The following is a 7,951-nucleotide window of genomic DNA, read 5'->3' on the forward strand; positions in this document are numbered from 1 at the left end:
CAAATTGGTATTTCTAGTTCGTAATGGGTTCTAACTCCTGTGGCGGAACATAGTATGTATAGGTCCACGTTTTCTTATAGCCAGAATTTAATTAAATAAAATTTTTATTAAAATGTTGATACAGATTTACAACGCAAAAACTATTATTTACAGAATAACTCATATGACATCCGCCTTACATACAATTTGAAATGACATCGAAAGTTTTCTTCAACCCAGTGACAAAGCTTTGATAGTGATTTCTTATTAAGGAAATAGACAGAAATATGTAAGTAAAAGCTTAAACATTTTTATTTAGTTATTATTTACCTTCGAATGTAAAAGGCTGTCTCAAGTAAATTCCTGTTTATTTTCAGATAAAAGATCTGAAATGTACGACACCAAATCTCATCCGATTTGTACACACACATATGTATATCATGTGAGCAGAAGTGACAAGCGTTGTCATTTGTATTCCATGCAAAGATTTAATGAATGTCTAATAAAAAATGTTGTGGTCCAAGAGAACAATTGGCTATCTGCAATGCCGAAGTGTTTGATAAGATTGGAAGAATACAATAGTTCTTCATTTCTAATTCATCCATTAAAATGCAAATGGTAATCTTTCGTATAAGACATTTAAATGGTCTCATTTGAAAGTGGTTTATTGCAAATACCACAAAGAATTTGAAGGTAGAATGTTTTAAACAATTGGATCTATTTTGACATATTAAAATTTATTAAAGAAAATAACAAAATAACTGACCACTACTTACTGATAATGGAATCAAAAATATGACTCGTTTCCCCCTGGTGGACCTATTGTAGTAGGTACCTGTCGAAAGAAACAAGATGGATTACCTGCAATCTTGTTCTTTAAAATAGAGGGATTAACGGTTCACTATTCTGGTTGTTTACATACCAATGCATGTGCTTTGTCCTTCTACCTACGCTGTTAACAACAAACAAACTCAAATATTCAAATTAGGATTAAACTAAAAGACCACATATTAAGGGTGTTGGAAAGCAATAAATCAATACATTTAGTTTTGTGTTTATCACTCCCAATTCCATCACAAATACCTGAAAAACTATGTTTGTAATTCTCAAATAAATCACAAGCATATTCGTTCACAAATTGGTCGAGGAAAACATGCTTTTTGTGTTAGTGACTAAACTACAGAAGCATGGTAGAACTAAGAAGGTAAAGTAATCATCATTTTTACATTTTTTTAAATTTTATTGAATGAGAGCAAAAATGTCGGAAATAGCATCAAATTTTGGAATAAGTTTAGATTTATTCGAATTATCCGCCTTTGGCACGAATTATTGGATTTTCAATGGATCAGGGGTAACCGTGCTCATTTTTCAATATTTGCCGAATGGAATATTGCGATATGTTCAGCTCACGAGCTATTTTTCGGCCACTGCGACGCGGGTTTCGATCAAGTCGCTTCTTTACCTTTCGAACCATTTCTGCTGGCGTTGCTATTTTCTTCCGAACATTTCTTTGACGTTGGACAAGCTACCAGTTCACTGTAACGATCGATTGTACGAGACACAAAATGTTTTTCACATTTAAATGCTGGAGTGCTCTAGCGAAAGCTACTTGTGGTTTTCCTGTCAAATATAAAGAAATCACACTATCACGCTTGAATTCCATCACGAATAACTTTTTTCTGGAAAATTCTCACCAAAATGCTTTTGTACGCTTGTAAACAATATAGTGAACTGTCACTGGAATAATTTTAACAGCTATCGGACAAGTGGTTTACAAATGATAGCTGCCTGAAGTTGGTTGCAGTTTTTTCATCACACCCTGTATATACTAATGATAAACCCTAAACGAGGAGATAAAATAATAGACATTTCTTAAACTTACCAAAAATATCAACAATTAACATTTATAAGTGATATGGCAGCTGGCAAATGTCCATTACAGGCTCCAACAAAGAACAGACGAGACGAGGCAAATATTGATCCATTCCAAATGTGGAACAGGCCACAAAGAAAGGCATTAACCCTGACATAAATCCCAGCATTTTATCACCAAATGTAACAGCGACAGCATCCGACGCCAGAATTTCATCGGTTGATAAAACCGAAAAATAGGCAACATTCGTTGCTTATTTGAAATTGTTCGTTTGAAATTGTTTTGAATTTGAGCCAATGAAGTAATCACAATTAAAAGGCTGTGTTGTAAACAAAAAAGTTTTTCTACATTTTTTGTAATTTTGCGCCATACAATTATCACTACACCAATTTGCAAAGGAGTAGACTCCAAGTTGCAAATTAAGGGGCCTAATGTGATAATCCATATTGCAAATAAATTTGAAATTATTAGGATTTTAGAATAACCTATAACCGTTGGAAGTGTTGGACCTAAATGGCAACCCAGAGGGACACCAAAGTGCATAGTTATACGTTTATACGTCCTTGCAGATGTGATGATATCCAAATAAAAATAATGTCAAGTTTATATAATAACTTTGCGAAATGGCTTACTGAAAATAGTATATATGACATCAGTTTGGTATTTCATTGAAACCCTTGAGTACATGACATATAAGTTTTAATAAATTGTTTACAGTTGACCTACAAAACCATGTTTGTAAGGCGACATTATTGATGAAACAAAATGGGTCAAACAATATCGGTATTGCACTTAACTTTGCAATACCCACATAATTTTCGACGACGCTTCTATTATCAGATATATGCAAAGGAATAATAAAACTAGATCGCCATAATTGAGGAAAATAACCAGAAGCCAAAAATCATTAAATAAAGTGGTTAGCTGTTACTCCATCAAAATAAATAATATAAATAAATAAAAAAATTAATCTGCTGGATAAATTGCTTAGAATATCTATCATGGAAAATGTTCTGATTCTGCAGTAGCTCTATAAGTCGCAATTAAAGACCAATCGAAAAATTTAGCATGGGGCTAGAGCCTAGGGCTGGGCAGAAGCCTTCCAATTTTGATGGTCATCGGGTGGGTGAAATGGACCATAACATTTGCGTTAAATAACAGTCAACATTTCCATTAAACCGCAAATATTTTTAATCCCGGCGAAATCACAAATAGGCGAACGGGTCAATCTTGACCGTTACGTAGATGCCGAAAGTAAATATATCGTATATATAGCGAAATATATACGATGTGCATATACAAAGGAATGGGGATGTTCGCTAGAATGCTTATATCTCAAGAATGGCTGGACCGATTTTGACAAATTTTGTCAATTCAGAATGCCCACCAGGCATAAAAATACAAAATACAAAAAAATACATAAAAAGATGCCAATTATGATTTTTTCAATTTGACTTATAATATTGAAGTGTGTATTTTGTAATGTTTCTTCACCTTACAACACAGATTGCAATTATCGTCTGATCCTCACGAAATTTTTCACAAGGGTAGGGTTAGACTCAGAAGGGCCTAGGCCTATTGTTTTCAAAGATGTCCGCAATATATTTAGCGGTTGAAATGGACCAACATCTGAAAATGTTCCGGATTTTGCAGCCGTTATAAAGGTCACAAATAGAAATCAAAGGACACGAAATCACGCATAAAATTAGAGTTTAATACATCGGGTAGAATGGCCCACTACTTTTGTGTGAAAAAATACCAGCATTACTTACAGGCGATATCCGAAATACGCAAAAGGCGAACTTCTGGCTTTTTTATGCTGATTTCGTTGACGAATATAGCCAAATATCGTAGACAAGCAAATCATATTGATGAGTCTAAATTTGGATATGGATGGAGGATGGATTATATATAAATGTCCACATAGGCATTTATTGAAATATAGTCCCCACATTATACTATACATTATACCCCCAAGTACATTTTCCCCACCAATGTGTGGTCAGAAAAGATAATTTCGTATTCTATTGAATTTGTAACTCCCAAGAGAATATTCGTTGGGAACGTAGATTTAGGATGTACGTCTATATGAAATAAACTCCGAAATGACAGTTGAAAATTGTGGCAGAAACATGAAAAAATGACGAATATTAGAAGGTGGCACGACACCGAACATGTGTTTTATCATCATTGAATTATACTCTGATGAAAAATATGGACTTTATGGGGTCTCCAACGCACAATTTAAATGACAAACAAGTTAAAAAGCAGAAAGTTCGGCCGGGTCGAATTTTGAATACCCTCCACCATTTGGAACTAATTTGGAAATTTTCAAAAAATAAAATCAGTTCAAAATTATGTTAAAGTCTTAAAAATACCGAATATAGCCATTATATTGAAGTCTATGGACCTACATAGGTAATGTTTGTCAAAAGCCAGTACCATATTCAAATTCGAAACTTTAAATAAACGGTGAATAATGTAGCTAAAATCATCAAATATATAGGGAGATACCGTAATATCGGAGCTATACGAACACCTGGACAATTTTCTGTCACAGGCTGTAGCATGCATTACGAACTTCAAATACGACATATCAAACAATTTCGGTGAGTATTGTATCAAAAATCTTCAAAATATCGATTATAGAGAGGTACTGATATATGGGTCCTATACGAAGACCTGGACCTGCATAGACAATTTTCTGTCACAGGCTGTAGTTCCCATTACGAACTCTAAATTCGAAACTTGAAACTACTCCGGTGAATAATGACGCTAAAATCATCAAAATACCGTATATTGGGAGGTAGTGTTATATGGGGGCTATACGAAGACGTGGACCTGCACAAATTTTCTGTCAGAGGCTGTAGTATCCACTACGAACTTCAAATACCAAATTTGAAACAACTCCGGCGAATAATGTCGCTAAAATCTTAAAAATACCGAATATCGGGGGGTACCGTTATATGGGGACTGCATAGCTGAGTGCTACCGGATGCGTCCACAGGTTGCGGATAGTAGACGCTCGATACGATATTCTGTATTTTGTCGATATAAGCCACATTTTCTAATGAGTTCGTAATATATCCTACTAACCTTGGCAGAATATTGTCTATGTAGATCCACGTCTTATAGTTTCCATATAACTGCACTTCAAAGTATTCAAAATTTTGATGATGGCACATTTTGTACAATGTTATTGTTTCAAATATGAAACTTAAAACTTACAAAATATACCAACCCCTTTGGTATATAATAGATGCCGCCGTCGGTGGATCCGACACGCGTGCTGACTATATGGGGAAATCAAAATCTCAACATTCGGACGGACAACCTGCGACTAGGCCTGGTCATTAAAGTATTTATATCTTTAAGGGTTAGGGTATGAACGGTTCATCTCTTAAGCCACCACCAATGGAAAAAAGGTAAGAACGTGTATCGTCGATAAGAAGAACTCATACTTTTTCTTCCTTAATAATTTCAGTGTAGGGTTTCTATCTTCATCTCCATTTACTTGCCGTATGAGCACAGCGACCCTCCAGGCTAAATAGTAGTAGTAAATAGGAGCTGAGAAGCAGGGGTAATCTCATTGTTGGACGTGGTGAGGTTAGTGCTTTTTTGATTTTATTCTTAAAAACAATCTCAAAATATGTAACACGGGTAACGAGGCTACGTTTCAGAATAAAGACAGGGAAGAGGAAATTGATGAATATCTCATTATGAACTGGAAAGTCTCCTCTGAGTGTTCTGAGGATTCACCAAAACTACATAGAAACGCAAGGAAGGGTTAAAATTGCAGATTATACTACGTCGAGACTGAGCTCTTCAGGTAATCTAAAAGAAGTCAGAGACTACTTAACTTGAAGCCTTTGAGATGTTGCAAAGACTATTTGTAGAGGAATAAGGAGCTACGTGTGTCCTGAGACTCAACGAACTTGGGCAATGGCGCAGCCAGTCCTTTGGACATTTTGCCATTTAAACTTCAGACACAATAGTCCAATGAATTGGTATCCGGAGATTTTGGTGGCCATTGTGCGCTGGAAATGAAGCGAGGAACCTCATTTTGTAACCATGCTTGGGTGGCGCGTTCTGAGTGCGATGGTGCTGAGTCCTGTTGGAATGTCCAAGGTCTGCGGCCAAAATGTTTGCGTGCCCAAGGCTTTAATACACTCTCCAGAATGTTTTCGCGATAATATTCGACATTTATTCTGATGGCACGGTCGATTTATACGAGCGGAGAGCGACCATCGATTGTTATGGCGGCCCACACCAACACCATGGCCGGTGCTTGAGTACTGGCAGCCAACCGAAGATTCACATTTTCAGCTGACCTCTTTGACATGTAAACACGATCATTTTCTTTATTTACAAACTGCTAGACAACGAATGTTTTCTCATCGAAGAAAACTAAATTCGGCAGTTCACCACTTTCAGCCAAGCGAAGCACTCTTTAGCTATTTTGAGTCTATTTTCATTTTGTTGCGGTGTAAGTTCTTGCACTTTTTGGAATTTCAATGGCTTTACCCCGAACTCATTTTTCAATATTTGCCGAATGGAATATTGCGATACGTTCAGCTCAGGAGCCATTTTTCGGCCACTGCGACGCGGGTTTCTATCAAGTCGCTTCTTTACTTTTCGAACCATTTCTGCTGATGTTGCTGTTTTCATCCGTCCATTTCCTTGACGTCGGGCTACGCTACCAGTATCACGGTAACGAGCGATGGTACGAGACCCAAGAGGTTTATTCCATTTAAATGCTGGAGTGCTCTAACGATACCCACTTGTGGTTTTCCAGCCAAATATAAAGAAATCACACTATCACGCTTGAATTCCATCGCAAATAACCTTTTTTTCTGGAAAATTCTCAACAAATTGCTTTTATACGCTTGTAAACAATATAATAACCTGTCACTGGAAGAAATTTTAACAGCTGTCGACGAGTGCTTTGAAATGACAGCAGTCTGAAGTTGGTTACAGTTTTTTCATCTCAAACGATTATTAAAATGTTACCCCTTTGTAGGAAGGTACTTGTAATAGTACGCTGATATTATGCATTTTCGCATCTGATCTGGGACTGATACACAATTAGGATTCGTTAACATAATTTTTTTTCTATGAGATAAATAATTTTCTGTGAAACTCTTGAATGGGAGGTACCAGAAGGAGTGAATTACTATGACCCTTCCAAGTTTTAATTAAAATCAATCAAAGATCAATCTGATCTCCAATATTAAATTTGGGCTGATATTAGCCATTTGGTGCACAAAAAAACTGAAACCGGATAAAGATATATATGGGAGCTATATGTAAGTCTGAACCAATATTGACAAAATTTGGCAGAGGCATTCCTTTGCTGTATCTGATGTCTGGTAGCAAATATCATTCTTGTGGGATGCATATTACAAATGTGCGGAACTCAAACACCAAATCGGATGAAACATATATATGGGAGCTATAGCTATATCTGACTGAATGCGGTTGTACCAAAATTCAGGTCATTTGAGCTGATATTGGCCATTTGGTGCACAATCTAAATTTGATCCAATTATCACCAATTTCAATATGGTTCGTCCTTGAGTCAAACAAATATTTTTTGGAAAATTTCAGCTCAATCGGATAATAAACGCAACCTGCACTTGGTTCACAAGAATACATGGACAGATGGACAGACGGACTGACATGCATAAATCGACTCAAAAAGTGATTCTATGAAGATCCTTAAAAGTAACTTTGGGTCTATCTCGCCTTCCTTCTACATATTACAAACAAATGCACAAAGATATAATACCCTTACCACTATGTGGTGTGGGGTATGATAAAAATAAAACGATATAAAAACGTTTTTTTTTTTCAAACCCGAAACGCGTACCTTCATTTCAGAATTATTGCATGCTTTTAGGCGAATGTATTTTAGCACATAATGAAGGGTGTGCCAACCGGAAAGCAATTTTCCAATTTTAAACAAAACACCAATATTTAATAACAAATTATGAAACGTTATTATACTGTAAAGCAGACAGAAAGAAATTATGTATGGAACAAAATCTTTCTAAGCTTGAGTCATCGTCGGCTTATTCGCGTAAATCATCGACTTCAAAA

This window comes from Musca domestica, unplaced genomic scaffold (genome assembly GCF_030504385.1).
Source record: "Musca domestica strain aabys unplaced genomic scaffold, Musca_domestica.polishedcontigs.V.1.1 6, whole genome shotgun sequence".
Lineage (NCBI taxonomy): Eukaryota > Metazoa > Arthropoda > Insecta > Diptera > Muscidae > Musca > Musca domestica.